Here is a 20,299-nt window from a genome sequence, read left to right as displayed (position 1 = left end):
AAGTTCACCCCCTCCCACACCCCCGGCTTTGCTGGGTTGTTATCGCCGCCACTACTTGGAGTACTCTTTTATTAAACAGATAAATAGCAGAGCAAAGAATGGATGGAGATGAGGTAGGAGAACGAAAACACAAGTGTTGGCAATACAAGAGAGGATCCGAAACTAGGGTGGGGTGGGGTGGAGATCATCGATTCTTTTCGCATGCAGAGGTGAAAAGTGTTGTACTGGGATATTTTGCTGGGATCGAGGATTAATTTTTCGAAAGTGGTTCTGAAGCTTTACCGGAGAGGTGCCGTAAATGTATCTCGGTCGATGGTTATTATGTGGAAAAATAAAACATAACTTTTCCAAATATTTCTTCTTATTTTGTAGGCCAGGCCACGAACTTTCCAATGCATTCTCGCAATTTAGTTTCGGTCTTGTACCTGTAGATGGCAGGGAAAGATTGTTTGAAAAGTGTCATTGCATTGAATTCCATTCGAATGGTCAAACGTCTTTTGCAGTTTACTCTAAAGTTTAAAAAAAATATATAAATAACATACCATGTTTGCTGGAACCGCTTAAATATAATGGAGCACAATGGTTTCAACCCTGGTGCTAGATGTCCCTGGTTTCTTCCCAGACTATGGTTTGTGCTCACCAATATTGTTTATGTGCTTTTTTCTCGGATCTTACGTCCTTCTCTTGTCGTTCGCTTTCGTTAATTACCCGACTTCTTTAACCTAATGTCCATATTCTTGATATGTTAAACTGTAATTTTATTTATTTATTTTCAAATTATCTAAAATATTGTTTTTTTTTTTTTTAATCAAATCTTTGCCTCGAAAACCTTGGGAAAATATACCCACATCAATGTAGAGAGATGTTAATAACACAGGTACTGAAACAAGATACGGGTGTAGCAAGAACAATAAGGTTTATAGAAGACATTGAGAGCTGTACGTTATAAGAGATCCATTTTTCCGGATTTTTATCCCGCCTAGTGACGTACTGTGTCCTTTAAATCAGAGCCTTGGATTAGAGAAATGCTTGAACAGACATAATTCATCTCCCTTGGGTACATCACATGACCGAAAAGAAAAATATGGAAGACAGAAGCAGAAGAGAATACAAGAAAGAAAAAAAAAAGACATTGGAGCAGCTTATGGCAGATTAATGTCGTGGTCTTTAGATACTTCTGAGGTTCTTGAAGAAACGGAAGCTGACATGCGAAGATCTTTATTTTATGGTTGAGGGGTCTTCTCGATTCTTCTATTTATATACACTGTCCATATATAAGTTTTATTTATTTTTTACTTTGGAAGAGGCAAACAGAATGCGTGCTCATATCTATGGATCCCATTCTTGTAGTATTGTTTGAGTGCATTTTTTTGGAAAAAAAAAAATAGAACGAACAAAAATTATTTCCTTCAGTTGGGAAGCCAATATCAAATTCCCGTAAGTAGAATGACACTACACAAACAAATTTATTTGTCGTTGCAAAACATTTAAATCAATATTCAATAACATTGATCTCTGCGCTGCAGTGTCGGATCTACCCAGGGGTCCTGGGTCTCCAGTTTTTTGAATGACAAAAATAATTTATACTATTGTCTATATGTTTCTGAAAGTTATAGTAAACTCATGATATATCTATCATAGTCTGGGTTCTGGCTGCCCACCTCACTAAGTTTTTGCCTTCTAGATTCACCACTGCTGTGCTGTTTACTTAATTTGGAGTTTGTGAGTTGTTTTCATTGATCTTGCGCGGCTTTCGAAGTTTTCAACTTGTTTCTTTTCTCACTTGCGTTATAATTTATTTCAGATAACGTATTTCTTTTAATTAGAGGTAAATTCACAAGGAATAAAATGATGATTTCTACAAGATTTAGATTTTAAAAAAGTATGCAAGGAGAAAACAATGGTCATAGAGATGTTTCTAATTGAATAAATATGATTTTTTTTGGTTATCAATCCGTGTTTATTTTATACGAACTAATATATTAAAGGTATCTGACTACTTTTATCAACAGAGTAGTACTGGTTTAGAGAACTGTTGAGAAAGGCTGATAAGAAAGGCAGTCAACTTCCTACAAAACTTTAGTTCGAATAAAATAAAAGATGAATGGTGTTATTTATTGAAATTCACACAGGTTACTGGGTACAGATTATAGGTTACACTATAATTCACACAGGAAGTATAGTTTAACAGAGTAATTTAACAAGTATAATTCAATATTATTTGAATCCATTGTTATTCAGTCCAACTTTAGTTGAACAATTTTCCAAGAGCATCGTTATATATATATATAAAATCTTTCCCGAGCATTTCTTTTCTTCCTTAATTTGGTTTTTCTGTTGGAATTATTTTAGATGAAAAGTCCAAGTACGAAATTTCATGTTTCTTGCCGAAGGAATTCCGAAGTACGTGCATCTTATTACAATAATTGAAATCGCTATTTCTCTCCCTACCTTCCACGTCGAGTTTACAAAAATGAAATCTTAGCACTAATATAGGAAATTCTACTCGTTGTCTAATTTCAACTTTCTGGCTTAAGCAGTTCGGCTTAGCTATTAGCCAGTCTTTCACTCTGGGCTTCATTCATTATATAGAGACTATCTTTCTCCTGTAGGGAAGAATAAGTTGATGGATAATATTGGATTTCCTTTCCTTTCAGGGTACGCATTCCAATGAAAATATAATAATAAAACTCATAAAATATCCCGTTTTATGGCATGAATTCTGCACCCTTACTTCAAACGATATCCAATTTGATCGAAGTGAAATGATTATAACCTAGCTCGAAGTAGACACTAACTTTTTTTTGTCAAAATTCATTTTAAACAGTTCAACCGTTTCCCGTGATACTACTACAAACAACAGACAAAATCACTTTAAATATGGCGGAGAAAAATACAAAAAATGCCTCCTCCCTCTCGTAAAACGGAAATTCTCCAAAATACTAGGACTTGTTTCCGTTTATTCTTAAGTGAAAGTTAATGTACTGACCGGCTTTGGAAGTACAATTTTTCGTATAAATTTTTGTCCTTAAGCCCTCCGCAGGATACGCATTTTAATCAAAATAATGTGGTAAAAACCCAATTCGAGATAGATGAGACCATGTTCCAAAATTCATTACAAATCGTTTAGCCAGTTTCCCCTGATGCGATTCCACATGTATCACTTTTATTGAAACAATGAAAAATATTTTCTTTCTGCAGGAGGAAAAGTTACTACATTTGTTAATTGAAAGGTCATGTAAGTTAAAGATAATAAAAGAATATCCATTTTACGAATAGGCATGTAGGTTTCGTGCAGAGCTCTGGTTTCGATAAGAGGTGCTGCTTAGATGGAAGAATGAGTTTGCGGCACGCTCTAATAAAGAATACGACCCGAAGTAGAAAAAAGTAATGAAAAAACCTGAAAACACCACAAGTCACAAAATATTTCTCATCGCGTGGGAAGGAGAAGCTACATCACGATTATAAAACAGCAGGGTGCCCAAGGTGAAGGACAACGACCCTGTAGATGAAGTACAAGAGCAACTAAACGACCAGGTTATATATAGATTTCACCCCATAACCTACTGCAAAAGTAGATCAGGAATTAGAATGAAAATAGGTCATCACAAACTTTTTCTGAACGAATTCGTTGATGTGAGAAACAACAGAAAAATTTATTTTTCCTTCATTTACATGCAAACTATAAAAAAACAAATAAAGCAACCGAAATGCTTTGACACAAAGTTTGGCTTATTCTATTGTAGATCACACATGTTTCTGTCATTGTAAACAAGAAACTATGTGAACGATTATTCGAAAAGCAGTTTAGAACGCTGATCGAATATAGTGCTAAGCAGTAACTCAGTTTCCTTTAAAACGTTATTCTAGTTTCGTATATCGATATCTGTATCGATATCTGGACTTCGGGAAGAATAGAAGAAGTATGTTACACTCGATATGAAAGCAGTTTATATATAATAAAAGTTTAATTTTCAAGTTGTATGTGAAGGGAGTTGTATTCTGTGTTCCATTTGAATGTTTGTTTCTCACATTTTAGATGAATTGGATTAGAAATGAAAGTGTATAAAAATAGAACGAGGAAGTATATAATAATCATTGATATTATATCTCGAAATTTTTCTTCCACGATCCTATACATAATTGCAAGTCTGTACTGTTTTTGTCTCCCCCAACGTCCTGTCTTTTCATCCAAATTATCGATGTTTTTTTTTCTTTTCTTAAAACTATTTTCTGCTTGCGTTCTTCAGATTCCACCACAACAGTCGTATGATCAGGAAAGTGGATACATTACCGTGTAAAGCCACCTCTTATGCATTGATGGAAACGCATTTAAGATCACCCTCCATATATTACAACGAAATTACTAACACAATATGAGTTTGTAGTGAGCATACTAATCTTAGTTTAAAGGATCCAACACATTGGACCGTTGACAGTTTGTAGAGGGAATACCGCTAATAATTTCAAAATCGTTGGATAACAAGATGAGTTTAGTTTTGTATTTAAATACGTTGTTTGTCACAGCTTATGTGTGCAAAACCAGGATGAAACAAATGAACATCTATTGTGCAATAAAGTAACTTCGAATGTGACCTGTGGTTCGACTGGGAGAGGTTGAGTGTAATTTTCTAGATCTCACTCTTGTGTGCCATGACGTGTGATTGGTCCATCGGTGGTGTAGACCAGTGCAATTAAACCGGGGGTGCGCGAAGATGTTTCTGAGCGTACGTAATCCTAAAATAAGCATATTTCGAATATTTATTAAATCATCGTTGTTGAAGAAAATTTTGAAATTTTCCATGTTAATTTTTTCGGATGTGCCCTGTATATAGTCTTTTGATTAGCACACTGATTGTCCTTTTATTGGGTCTCTATTTGTTCCACTTTTTAATCAACACAACATGTGTATTAAGTTTAATAAGTTCATTTCGATTTAATTTCTTTTAAACACAATTCGATGGCGAACTGTGTCTAGGGGTACGCGAGGAAAAAAAGGTTGAATAGCATTGGTGTAGACGATGGATTTGCACAACAAACATGCACCCACCATCACTGCCCGCCCGCCCCGAAACATTTATGAATAAAATAAAATAATCATTCGGATCATGCAAGGATCGAATGTTAATCCATTCGTTATGGGAAGAAATGGACGTTTCTACGTTTCCTTCACCTGTGACACCTGTTCATATGAGAATGTCTGGTAATGAAAGGAAAGACTTCAGTGGCGAAACGGCAAAGTTCAATGATGTTAGTAGTTTCAATTTCGCCCATAGTGATCGTCATATGTGTGTCCTTAGACGTGCGAATGAGCGAGAAATTTCCAACCTCTGTTCTCTCTCAACTTAGGACTCACATATGATACTCTCTTGTGGTCCAATATGCTACATATCTCATTTGCCTTTGTTCTTCATTCAGGGGACCATCCTACCCTTCAATATTAAATGGGTACTTTGACCCTAATTTCCAATAGAAGAAGAGATGTTTTCACATTATATTCATACTCAGCGTAAGTTATTTGGTATACGTCTTCTCCCCTGGCCTATTGTTCCTCTGGACTTAAGCTCTCTTGAGCAAACGTGATTCATGAACATTGTGCACCTGCGCAAAGCTCTACAATGAACGTGTAAGTCTAAGTGTGGGTTTTCTCGGAGATCCCCTGTTTCTTATCTCTTTCTTTATCCTACCATTTCATTCACTATTATCATCACAGTCTCCTTTAGTCTGGAAGCATAATCGTGGAAATTCAAACTCGTAAAAAAAAGAAGAAGCTTGAACTTGTGAGATCATACCTCAAAAACACTCCACAGTATACGGCTATTTCCCTTTCCGAGTAGCTGCTTGTATGTTCCTTTGGCAGGGTCACATATGCTTTCAAAGTAAATACTTTGTTTTGAATGTCCTGCGTAACATGTTCGGAATTTCTTATAGACGCCATATTCGGATCATTAGTATTTAGCACAATCTTATTCGAGTGCACTTTGTACTAGATCCGTGAATTTCTACTAGGTATCCTTAAATGCTTCCACCAGTGTACTTTCTCACTTCTATCACAACATGCTTGTGAAAGGTAATTCCATTGTCGAATATGATTTCTGATTGTGCTGTGCTCTCCCATCATTCCAAACGTTATCTCATGTAATTTTCTTATTTTCATTAGTTCTGGTTTTTGTTAGGCATTATTATCAAAGCATCCTAGTACGTTTAATTCAACTCACGTGATAAATCAACGAAAATGCAATATAAAGAAAAAAATATTTCCCGAAGAAACAATAAATAATGAAAACCTCAGAGTGACGGAAATAGAATCTGATACTAAAGAAGACATCGAGGGAAAAGAACAAACAAAAGGGGAAAAAGACAGGAATCAAAACTCATTTGCAAATGCTAAATTTGAACTCAGTTAAGTTCTTCATTTTTCTTCTTCACGCACTAATCTAAAAATTTTAATGCTTACTTTGTAATCCTTCCTCTCATTTTCGAACCGTTATTATTTCATTCTACTGTGGGAAATACTAATTAATTCACTTTCCAAACTTTGAAGAAAAGAAATTCACGCAAAATTGTGTATGGGAGATTGTACTAGTTAGCGTTCCATATTTTTCTCTAACTTACTAAGCTTAATATGATGAAGCGATGCTAGTACCAAATAGCTACTTAGTGGCAGAAAATTACCAGAATGCAGTTCCATTTGAAATGAAAGCATCACCTTGACCTCCGTTCGCTTACTGATAGAGAGAGCGACATACTGAAGCTGACACCGAGGTTCACCAGAGCCATCTCTCTTCCATTTCAGGAAACAAAGTCTCTTGCATATTGATTGAGCGTCTGTGGCTTCACTTAACGATAAGCATTGAATCCTGTTCGTTTGTGGCCAAAGAAGAAAAAAAAACATCAAACACGAGTAAATGCTACTTCTCAAATCGTCCGTGATTATCAAGGTTAAAGGGGACGTGGAAATGCTTACATAGTGTCAAGTTATTCATACTTGCTACGAAAAATGAAGGGTGTTTAGTGTGCTTCAGAGTAGGTGGGAGGTATTTAATATGTTTCCATGTAGGCAAACAAATGAAACTTAAGTATCAGACAACTTGTTTTAGAACTAAATAATATTAGAGCGCAATTTTATAAAGTCTTATTTTCTTGAGATCTTACTTTCATGCGTATCGGAGCAACAGTGTTTCATTATGGTTCTTCCAAACAAAAATTTGTTGATGTCTATAGTTGCTTATTCAGCACGTTGTAGAGCTTGCGTTCTTTCTTTAAATTCTGTCATATTTTCCGGACATTTGGTGTGAATGAATATGAATAAAGTTATCAATTTTCATAGACATGAAAATAAAGTTATCAATTTTCATAGACATACCACTCAGAACATATTTAATTTTCATTACGAAACACTGACCCAGTACTAAATGTGTTAACACTTACGGAAAATGACATTACCCTGTTATTAGTCTCAAAAGCAGTAAAGATTGTAAGGTGGATTCCCTTGATTAAACTGAAGGTCTCTCTAGATGGTCTTTACACCTCAAAGCAATTTTTAGAAAATTTTATTAAAACTATTTGTTCATCGAATTATATATTTGTAGACACATTTAAAGTGTTTTCTAAAAGTTAAGATTATTTATATACCGACCGCTGTTACATCTGAAAACGACAGATTCATTCCCACAAAAAAGTTTTATCTCAACAGATGAGGATTTATTCAATTTCTCGAAATTACGGAAATCCCAAAGCGAAGTTTTTCAGAAATGGTGTAAATGAGACTAGAAGCATAGCTAAATAGCATATTTGTAACCAAAATAGGTTTCCCCAAAATTTGTTAATGTAGTGAAAAGAACATTAGCTTTCTTGAAATGAGCTTGTTTACGGACGTCTATAAATAACATTTCCAAACGAATCTACTTGTAGTTTCTTAATACCTGAAAATGGGTTTTCAAAAAATTTTATGAATATCGTTAAATGACTCAACAGTATTTCCTTGTTTCTAAAGTTAGATTTCTCAAAGGAAAGTTCTAGATAAGTCACTTTCTCGCACCCGAAAATTGATTTTTATCCCATTTTAAAGAAAAATTCAAAAAAAAAATATTAAGATTGCACCGAAATGAACTTTCGAAAGTTGACATGTATTTAAATAGTTTATTCCTACCTGAAAACGGTTTTCAGAAAACTTTGTACAACTTGATTGGCGTTCCTGAATTTTGTATATCTACAGTCGTCCCTAACTGAATTTTACTGATTTAGAGATAAATGTAAATCTTTCCCTCGCATTCCGATACTTTCCATTTTAGAAAATTTCAAGAAATCATTTTGAGTTTCCGAACTTATGGACTTTGATGCAAATCTTCCGGAAGTCGTGATTCCACTAAACTGCTTTTTTGCTCTTAAATGGAGGCTTTCATCAAATTTTGTAAAAATTCGTTTGGAAATTGTTGTCTGTACAGAAATGAGATTTCTTTTAGTTGCATATAAACGTCGAGTTCTTCAAAATATTTTGTGTAGTTTCTAGGTAAAATCTACAACAAAACATTCAATCAATAATTGTTTATTTAAGATTGTTATTAATATTAATTATGGTTTTCTATCCGTATCCTTAAAAGAACACATAGCTTCAATTCTGACATTTCATTTCTCGTTTCAAATTCAGATTCAAATATGAAGTGCCAGGGCACACACCGATCCGTAAGCGACGTTAATTTAACTCGTCTTTAATTTTAAAAAAATACGAGATTCCTAAAAATAATTATACATAGTATTCCATAATCTGTGATCTTAGGAAAATATTGGAAGTAAGAGAACTTTTGTTAGCGGAAATGAAACATAAATAACCGTGAAAAGAAAGATCATAAACAATTAACTTACCGAAAATTTGCAAAATCTAGTAGCACACGCGAAAATACTAATTTAATAAACAAAATTAATTAAATAAACATATCAACGATTTCAGTAACAGCTACACATGTGCTCAAAAGTTAGTGCTAATGTGTAATGCTTTTACGATGTAATTCTTAAATCATTTTTATATACAAGAGCCATTCCGAATAATAGGATTGTCAGAATAAGAAACGAAAATACTTTTATTTTGAACAAATCATTGGAAGTAATATATTAATTAAAATATCATTATTAAAGTTTCGGCGAACACTTCGATATCTTTCTTCCATTCATCTGACAAAGCTTCTTGCAATATGGTCTTCCATAAAGCAATTCTTACATAACATTAGAATGATCATCTTCAATGTAATACACAACTAAAATGTTATTTTTTCTTAAAGTCGATCACATTTTACATAATAACTCTAAAAATAAAATTTATTTCTATTAGTACTCTAATCTCGTTTCCTTCTGTCTAGATTATATTTCTTTTCTTCTTCGTACTTGGTTAATGTTTCCTTATTACGACTCATGATTACTATAATTGTATTCGTCTTCGTTTTTTTCGGAATTACTTAAAATAATAGCGTAGTAATGTTGTTTTCATCTATATCTTACACAATCCATTAGATTAATTAATTCTTAAACTGTTACATAAAAATGAAACAGATGTTGGTAACCCAAAATGGATAAGCATATTGAAATTCTTTTTTGGATCTAATTATCACCTACCTCGATCTGGGCTTTATCTGTTACTTTGACGAAAATGCATATCACAGGATAAGAGCGTGGGAGGGCTCATAATTTTTGTAAAAGAATGAGTATCTTACGAATCACCCAGTCTAGGAACACAAAATTAGAATATGAATTCGTGATTAAAAATAAACGGAAACTTGTAACAGCGTTTTTGAATATTTTTCTTTAAGAGAGAGCATTTTATATTTGCGTTTTATATAAATGAATGCATTTGTGTATGTATGTTCCAGCATAGCTATGCAATACCTAAAGCAACTTCTCGAACTTGATACACATTTGACTTACAATCTGGAAACAGATAGTGTGGGTGTGAAACACCTCTGGCACCATCCGTAGAAGGCTGGGAAGTGGACAACGTAAAAATAATAAAAAAGGATCGATATTTGTATTAAATCCATATTTGTAGGGGTCACTCGGATGTATGGTGACACTCCAAATAAAGTATTGCTTGGTAAGATACCACTTGCAACCTATCATTCCTAGGGAGTGGAAAGCGACTGGCGTAAAAATAGTAGTGCCGAATCTATAGTTTTCGGAAATAAATAGTAACAGGGGTCTAGTACTGTGGTATTTGCTTGACAGGGAGCCTACTGTGTTTACCAATAAATGATAATTACTATGATATCGAAAACTATTCTTCTCTCCTACAGATTACATTTCCCATTTATGGAAATTCTAACCGACACACTTGTTTTGTCTGAATCGCCATTTTGTTTTATCTTCATTCCATACAATTAATATATTTTTAACTTAACAATCTTCAGCTTCTCCGTTATTTTTATTTTTAGTCTGTCTAATTTGTAAAAAAATGAAACTGATCATTTGTGTGGTCAAATGAAGGGAAAACAAGAATGAGTATTATGAGCTGAAACATTTGAAATGAGTTTTGTAATATAGTTCTTTCCTACCTTGAACTAGATTTTGATCATGTCAGTTTTATTAAAATGCATATCCTAAGGAGAGGTACGTAAGCAAGGACTAATACTTTTTGCCACAAATGATTATCTCACGAGCCCATCAAGTTACACAGAGAAAGGTAAATGTATGGCGAACGTAAAAACGTAGGTTACTTGTGTAAATCCAATAGTTTTTGGACTTAATTTACAACCATATGTAACATTCTGCAGCAAACATGTAACTGAAAACGTATGTATTATAAGTGTTTCATCTATACGTATTTTCCGTATGAAAGAAAGAACCGTATACAGGCTGTAAGGATTTCATACAGATCGACGTATATAACGTATAGATAATATACGGAAGGCTGTTATGGGGCATTTACACTTGGTCGATTTAGTCGCACGGCTAAATCGACTCGCTGCATTTGCGACTAAATCGAAGCGACTAGGCCGAATCAGATCGGTGGATGTGTTCAATTATTTCAACCAAGATTGAATACTGCTTGTCGACTCGCTCTGCTCTGGTCGATTCGAAATCGACTGGCAATTCTAAAGATGTCCAAGCAAAAAGTAATTGGTATAATTTGCGGTGTTATAGCAGAAGAATTAAGGGACGAAATTAAAATAGCACTGATAAGAGAAAAGAAGAGAAAATGATGTTGGATAAGGGAATTTATATTAACAAAACTGTATTTAGAAGCATTGTATACCTATACTTTGATGAATGAATTGTTAGTAGCGAATCTTTGTGTAGATTTAAGGACTTGTCATGGTTCCACAGTAATAACTCTAAACTTGTAAACATAAAATATACTTTCCTCCATTATAAAGAAAAACTCCGATGGTGAAATTAATATATTACACAGTCATCTTTCATATGTACTCACTATCGTAACCGCAGTGTACCACTTGTTAACATAAAATACTGCTTACCTTCATTTTGCAAAAATGCTCCACCAGTGGAAATCAATATCGTATTAATCTACTTTCATATATAGCCAACTCTTTTTTACCATAAAATTACAATTTTTATGACGGTCTATTGTAAATTTGCACTATACAATGTATTAAAAAATAATTAAATAATGAAAAACTGATATGATTATTTAAAATTTATATTATCTCGTAAAATTGAGAAGTTCTTTAGTAGGATAAACATTAGTAAGTGGAAACCGTGCAGTCCCAGTTTAGGTACACATACTTAGAATCATAATGTACCCATGTCTTTCAACGGCAGTTTTACTCTTGCAGAAGGGCGGACTTGCATTACTGGATGCAGATTTACTTTAAAAAGGCTTACCTATTATCGGTACAAGTGCAGCGTAGTGCCGTAAAAGCTAACAGTAAATAGCTACAAAAAGCACTAACCAACTTGTGCAAGGTAGCTACTAAGAGCGAGAATTTAGATTACCGTGCTTTCGGCATCTAAGGTCATGTTAGCCCGTCACGTTTTTGAGGGATGACGTCCCTCGGCGAGAACACTGAAAGGGAAGAAAGAAAGGATTGAGGAAGGAAGGAAGATGCCTAGGATCTATGTTAGGTACCACCCCGGCATTTGCCTAGTGTGAGTAAGAAAAACCTCATTCAGAATGGTTCGCATGAAAAAAAAGCTTTCTACAGTTTTTCCGATCGAGTGCCCTCACCGGGAATAGAACCCGGGACCGCTCACACTGAAGGTAAAGTAAGAATGGTATTTAAACCGCACAGACTAGGAGCAACAAAACCTTTGCTTAGCACAAAATAATAGATTATTTTTAACAGTTCAAATCATAACATTTACTAACGGGTGCAGGTTTCGTTTTGGTGCACTCTATTTTGGGAGATTTACAGGCAAGATTTAATATTTTGCATGAAAAAACATGTTTATAAGGAGCAAATTTCTGCAGGCATCAGAATTAAATACAAAGAAATACACCTATATTTTAGGTTTACAAGTGTAAAATTACTAGTGTAAAATAATTACAAGTGCTTTACGATGGATAAAATAAGTGAGTGCGTATGAAAGATGGCTCTATTAGATTCTATTTTCCACCTGTGGCATATTTCTGCACAGTGTACAAGACCTCTATTTTATGTTTACAAGTGCAGCGTTACTAGTATGAACCCATAACAAGTGCTATTGAAACTCGTATCATTGCCAAAATCAACTTTCTTCGACTACCTTCAATTGCGCGCACACCTAGCATCGCTGGCGCTCCTGGTCTCTTCGGACTTCCCCCCTTCCCGCGCTGCCACGCGGACCAACCAGCTTCGTCCTGTCTGACTGCGTTAAATGATATTTTTCTTTCAATGGCCACCTAGCAAAAGTTGGTTTGCGTTTTTAACTGTAGATTTTATTCTACACACCCGGAAGCCGTATTTATACGCAAATTCGTAAAAGAATTGTAATTGTTCAGCAATCACTTCTTGTGGCCCCCTTGGATTTTATCTATGGCAAGTTAAGTATTTTCATGGTGCCCAGTGGAAACTTTTTAGGTTATAAGAAGGATATTAGTGAAAGATTTATAATTTTTCAACAATTCTTTCTAGGAGTGCGGCAAGAGTAGACCTGTACGTTGTAATGGAGCTTACATAATCTAGCGTAAAAAGCTATCAGAACCAAGCTATCTTTTGTTGGAGTATTTCTTCCACACCTGCACCTGACCTTTTCCTGCACCTGATAAGCAGTTGTGATTTTTAAATTCATTTGATGAATAAATCTAGTTCTGTTCCTCTAGCAGCAATATTTCTGTAAAGAGTATTGTTTTGTATTCCATAAGCATTCATTTTTCTTATATAATTATAGAAGTAATATAATGTAAAATAACCATAACCGCAATAATATCAGCTGTAACAAAACGGGCCATTTCCAAGACACTTTTCCTTTCCCCTGAAAATGTTTTGGAACTAGGTGTCTACACTTAGGCAATCTAGTCGCATTCGCTGGGCAATCTGATCGAATTGACCACAGAAAATAGAACGTCCTTCAATTCAGTTGCCAGTCGATTAGTCGCTTTCGATCAACAAGCGATTAAGTTGAATTCCTGTTTACACGGTCGATTAAGTTGAAAGTGACGTCAATTTAACTGAATCGAACGCAAATCGACTAAGTGTAAACGCCCCATTAGATATCAAACATCGTGCAGCGACATGATGTAACATCTAAGCAGGAAAAAGGCAGTACGTATGTAGCATATGGATAACGTATGCTCCGTACAAATTTCCGTAGTAAATATATGATTTCCGTATATTTGAACAATATACCTCTGTCCGGATAACGGAATTTTTCTCAGTGTAAGAAGATGAAACTCAATATAAAATCCTCATCACAAGTAAGTGGAAGTATGTAACAACAATTTTAAAAATTCTAGTTATGAGAGTGCAGAACTTCTCTATTATTTTATAGCCGCTCTGAAGCGACGTTAGCTGTTGTTTGCGATGGCATCAAGGGAAAACAAAAGACTCGTTTGGAATGAATTTTAAAACATAGTCAATTCCCACATCGAGCTAGGATTTCGTCATGATTCTTTTATTAAAAGCGTATCGAAAAGGGTGTACAGGCTCAAAAGTTATGCAGCAAATGGTGTATTTCGCGAGCTCAACAAGTTGGGACAACATGAAACTTGGCAAATAAATTTCTTATTAAAAAAAAAAAAAAAAAAAAGCAGACAAGCGTTTTTGAAATTTCCTGTTTTGAGAGAAAACGGACATTTTCTATAATTTTTCGCCACATTGAAAGCGGCATTATCTATTGTTTATGATTGTATCACGGTAAATACAAGCAGATAACCTCTTTGGAATGAATTTTGTCCCTTTGCTAGTACCTACCTCGAGTTACATTTTTATCGTATCATTTTTATTAAAGAGCGTATTTTTAAGGAAACACTAGGCGTTAAAAATTATGCGAAAAGCAGAGTATCTCACTAGCCTCTCAACTTAGGAAAACGAAATTCAGTAAACAACAGGACATATGTCACAGCGCTTTCCAAAATCCTGTTTAAAGGAGGAACAATACTAATGCTTGCGGCATATTAAAATTGACGCTGTCTGTTTTTTGTGATAGCATCAAGAGAAAATTACAGATACATTTAGAAATCAATTTTGGAACGAAGTTAGTTTCTACCTCAACCTGGGATTTTATACTGTCACTTTGAATAAAAATCTTACCCTAAGAGCATGAGAGGTTCAAAATGTATGTGAAGGATCTTATGAGTTTTAATGATTACAATTTGTGGAATCGCATATCCTAAGGAGAGGAGATGGTTTAATTTTACAATATTTACAGTATTTTACAGTACAATATAGCCTCGTGCGAAGAACGAACATTTCAGCTAGTTGATTTACTGTATAATGTGTAGTATTTTTCCTTTATATTTGAATTGGACTGGAATTTCAATGTTTCAATTTTGATGACTTCTTCTACATGTCTGGTTAAATGTTTCTAGGATTTTCAAACTTTATTTACATTTTACACATATTTAACACTGCTTAGGTTAATTTTTATTTTTAGGTAGCAAAATTGTAACTCAAAATTTAATTTTCATAAAGTAAGAGACATTTAAATAGACTTGAATATGAAATGAGCGAAATCATTGAAACTGCAGTCAGTTCAAAGAAACAGGAGAAATAATTTCCAATATAATTGAATAGCTAGAAAGAAGGTGGCGCAGGTACTCCATGTTTAACATCTAAATTTCTGTTAATTTTAAATTATTTCTCTAGGAAACTTATTAATAAATTTTCTGAAGAAATGTCGTTTCTACAAATTGAATTGCATGGTCATGGACGTTCATACTAAGTTTATTGACTTCAAACGTAATTTTACTAACAAAGCCCTTACAAAGTTTCCTTCGAACTCCTGCCAATAGAAAGAAGTTTGGTACAATCCTTTCTTAGAAAAAATAATTACAGCATTTGATTAAATTTGGTTACTTAGAAAACTTCCGGTGTAATAATTTTACTGGTCGTTCTGGAAAATTAATGTGTAATTTCATAAAGAAATTCTAGGTTTTAAAATACTAAGGTTGTGTTAGTTAGTAAAGGAATATATGTCGTCTGCTGTACGATTCTTTTTTCGGGAAATGAAAAATAAATATTTTATAGCAGAAACGGGTTTTCATATTTTACCATGAGAATTTTGTAATAATACCTGCCCTTCCGCCTTTTCGTCATTTTGTTGGTAGCTCAAATTGCTTTCGTTGATTACGTTCATTTTCACAGCCTTCTCATCTTCCTTTTTATTTTTTTATTTGCTCGTCTTCTTTTTCCAAACTTTAAACGTCATTAAATACAACTGTGAGGTATTTCCTGCGTAAGCGATTGCATTGAAAGCAAACTTTGTCAGAAGACGATGAGTTTGGGAAGCGCTTCTTCTGCTTGAGAGTCAACATCTTTGTCCTTTTCCTTGGCACGTAATGGCCTTTTTCTTCTTGAGTCTCCTTCTATCCCCATCTTCCATTAATGTCTTCTCGAAAAGATCTCCGTCAAGATGCTAAAGCTCACATAATGAGCATCGAAAAAGTAAACTCAAATGCTATCCTCGTTCGTTTTCCTTTTATTTTCCTCTAAGCCCTCTCTTTGTTTTCCTTTCTATTCGAGACAGTCTTTCAGCCCGAAACGGTGAGTCTTCCAATATTATGGTTTGTGATTTGGGGTTACTTCTATTTTTATCGCTCTACCTCAGACTTTCATGTCATAGGAACCTTTACAATTGTCATATTAGTTACTAGTAATAACATTGTAACAGCTGTATATTCACCTTCTCCAATATGTCGGCTTCTTATTTGTTTATTTTTTTACTTACTTTTGAACATTAATAAACCATTAGATATTCATCGTTGTTCTTGAAGAACGCGATGAGAAATTCGAGAACCTCATATACCTAGGTACATGATGAATATTGAAATCGGAAGTAGAAGATTTCTACCACCTCCAATTTTAGTAAAGGATTAAGGGTGGTAATGGAATCCATTCTTGGGATGCTGAATGGATTCCAAGAAACTGGTTATTCATATATAAATTACCAGTTTCTCTCTAGTTTGATCAATATTGAAACCGCAATGGTTGATTTAAACTGCTTTCGGTTTAAATAGATGGTTAAGAGAAAAAAGGGAACCTATTCTTGGGACATGGAATTCATATCTTAAAAAAAAAAAAAAAAAAAAAAGAAAGGAAGGAAAAGAAAAGAAAAAGAAAAGTTATTTTATCTTATATCTTTCCACAGATGAGTTGCCTGACGTAGCTGTTGTATAAGACTTTCTGTAAAGGATGAGTCAAAATGATGTTTCCGATTTCCTTAATTTATTATTCGAACAGTAATGAACTTTTCTTGCCAATATAGTTTTCTAGAATATAATCTCTAAGTTTTTTTCTCTCTTTTGCAGAGACGTATTAACATAGACTTTAATCAGTTCGTCGAAGTAAGCAATATGGCTTCTGCAGGCCACAGAGCGTTATGTGTGCTTGGTATTCATGCGGCTAAACATTGTGCAAGTGGAACAGCATTTCTGTGGAAAATTTAGGATGTTTCTGCCGCCACTTGTTACAACTGTGGTTGAATTGTGTGAGCGCATCACTGCAGCTGTGGCCGATATCGCCCCTGACATGCTAGGAAGAGTTTGGCAGGAACTTGATTATAGATTAGATATGTATCTTATAAGTCATGGATCACATATTGGAACATTTATAATATGTTAGAAACAAAACTTCCTGAGTTGATCAATCAGTGTATGTAATCTCAGTTTACATGTGTTATTAAAAGAAAAAATAATCATTGAAATCGGAAATATCATTTTGACTCATCCTGTACTTATGGTTCAGTAGTTAGTAAGTTTAAATGATGCGAATTTTCTTTCTACAAATTCTTAAGTATTATTTAAGTTTAGAACGATATGTTAAAATTAACTGATACATTTATCTTAAACTAAAAACTTTTTTTTAATAACAATAAATTTTAAAATGTTTTCTCAATAAGATAATTTTTCCGATAACCTATTCCTTGTAACTTTATATTTTGAAGAGGTGGCTTTGGGAGATTTGTCACTTTTATATTTTCTTTATTTGTTTCAATGGTAAATGTTTTCTTTCACTTTTATCTTTCTCTTCCTTAACCCAAAGCGAGAAAAAAAGACCTGTAAACTTTCATTAAAACACTCTCTGACACATGTCTGTTGTTCGGAAGTTTTACACAAAGTAACTTTCCATTCTAATCTTCGCAGTTCAAACTCTTTTTTTTTTTTTTTTTTTTCCTTTTTGTTTCTTTTCTAAAATCCATTTCTCAGACTTTGCGACGGCTCAAACTGTAAATGAGGATGTTCTAGCAGTTGTTTTGTTCGGAAATGACGGTAATTTAAGCGATCATTAAATCGAAGATGATCTTTTTGTGTGTGTGTGCGTATTCCATAGTGTGATTATGTTTTAAATATTCTCAAGAAGTTTTTGAATGCTAAGTAAGCTCAGGATAGTAATAAAGCTTATTGTGTCAGATGTTATTATAAAAGCAATAGTTTGACTGTAGCTAATGCTAATTCCTAATAAGTAACGATCGCCGCTTTATTACGTTCACTAGGACAGTGCAATATTTTCCAAACTATACAGCCAACCCACATGAAACATACTACCATTAACAATATCTAATAAATGGAAATAAATTTGTAAGCAACAATATATAAAGCTACATGAACTGACATAAGGTCATGGGAACTTCCTGTTGACGTTACATTTCACAAACTGGAAAGGGAAAATGAAAAAAGTCTCAAAGTTATTTAAATGGGAGTTTTCTTTTTCTTTTCTTATCTTTTGATATAAAAGCTAATGTTTTAGGTAACTGGAATTAGAACAAAACTTGAAATTCGATATACTTGTTTCGTTAAGAGAGGACATTATATAGTTGTTGGTACAGTCCGCAGCAAAGAACCTGCAACATGAACATGTAAGTTTATAATGAAAGGCCGAAGTCTTTTGTTCCAAAATAAATGTGCAGGGGAGGACGCCGAGGTTTCTCCTGGCGTGATTCGTGCCACTTAGACGTTATGTTGATTCTTCTGCTGTTAGGCGTAGTTTCACAATAAACTTACACGCTCATGTTGCAGGTTTTTTGCTGCGGACTGTACCAATATGATTTTTGAAACTTTTCCTTTTTCTCTCTCATAATGAAAATATACGCATTTTTTGGAGAAAAGTTTCTGTAGTTGTGAAGTGTAAAAATCGCTGCTCAAGTTGTTTTTTGTTTTTTTTTTAGCAGTGACTTTCATTCTAACGGAAGGTAATGGATAAAAATTGACAATGTAGATTCAGAAATAATACAGTTGTTATTATGTACCGAAAGTGAGTGACTGGAAATGACTAATTCTTGTACCGATCACTTTCTTCGTCAAGACAAGTTGGTTGATATATAGGAATAATTATTTCATATTACATACTGACATTTGAAAATCTTTTGAAACGTCTATTTACCTTCTATACTAAGAATCACATCTTTCTTGATTTTTTTTGTTACAAAATATCGCCTTATTTAAACTTGTGGCGTTGCGAATACTAAGCCAACACACTACTCCACTTAATAAACATTTTTTAGTGATTTTCCATGTTTCACGTGCGATAAGTGATAGAACATCAATTTTATATAAACTGTAGCATCTACTACATATAACTACTTTTCCAGAATTGCTGTTTTTCTGGTTCTAATAGTAAAATCTCTTTATAAAACATAGCCTTTTAGTTTTATCTGAAAATGAAGACCTACATGCACTGTATCGTTAATGGGAGAATTTTGTGGATGGATGCTCAGTTGAAAAATATGTTAAAGTTCAAAATGTCACAATGAACACTCAAGGAAGTGCGTCTATATTCTATGACAACAACTATTCCAATTACAGATAATCTATTCAAGTTACTTCTTCACAACCTTTTAATTGTGTTTAAGAGGAGCGTCTCCCCGAAAATAATATGACACAAACAGTATTCACTGATGGAAACATCAGTATTTCCACTAACATTAAGGAAAACCACAACGAGAAACTACAAAAAGGATTCGATAGTACTCCAAAGACTCGAGATTAATCAACTATCTTGACAAAATGTTTTAATTGGGGCATATACTCCAAAGAGAAAGGCAAGCAAACTACAGAAAGATAGCCATTTGTAATAATGTCCAGGAAATAACAAACCAGAGGAAAGATTCAAAATCAGAAAATAGCTGAGCGCAAACAAAGAAAGTCATACAAAAAGAATGTCTATTAGAAGAGAACATGAAGTAAAAAGGAAAGAGCACACGAAAGTATTGCTGAAGAAATTACAAGATCGACCCATTTGCCCTGTTCCATGATGGAAAGAAATTTAATTTCAGGTTAAAATTTACCATTGTCCGCAAAAAGACTGAATTTTGAACATGGGCGCTCCAAGGTGAGAGCAGGGTGGGGCCCGGGCCCCCCTTTGGCTCACGGAAACGTATACGTAATAGCAAACCACGTATATTAAATACCAGAAATGTCACACATAATATAGCAACCATGGAGGTGGGACTCCATTTAGAAAATCTTCGGGCGCCCCTGATTTTGAATCATCATCATCAGAAAAATATATTATCATACATGTCTTCAGTCGTTAGTGTTTGAGCAAAGGATTCAAAACTATGTGAAATTTGCAGCAATAACTATCATAATCGTTGTATTCCGAAGTACCGCCAGCAACATATATCAAAGACATAGAAGATGGCTTTGTCTGTCATATTTGCTGTTTTAGGAGGTTAAAGTGAGAACATGACACACTTACAATTAGAAGAAAGTGAT

The 20,299-nt window shown here is 34.1% G+C and overlaps 1 protein-coding gene across 1 annotated transcript in view; it reads left to right on the top strand.

Moving 5' to 3' along the window:
* LOC145670291 (protein O-mannosyl-transferase TMTC2-like) overlaps nt 1-20,299 on the top strand; it is a 700,866-nt gene that overhangs the window by 162,151 nt on the left and 518,416 nt on the right. The window lies entirely within an intron of this gene.

Source organism: Thermobia domestica, chromosome 14 (assembly GCF_964235325.1).
Source record: "Thermobia domestica chromosome 14, izTheDome1.hap1.1, whole genome shotgun sequence".
Taxonomy (NCBI): Eukaryota; Metazoa; Arthropoda; class Insecta; order Zygentoma; family Lepismatidae; genus Thermobia; species Thermobia domestica.
This window is presented reverse-complemented; position numbering and strand designations above follow the sequence as displayed.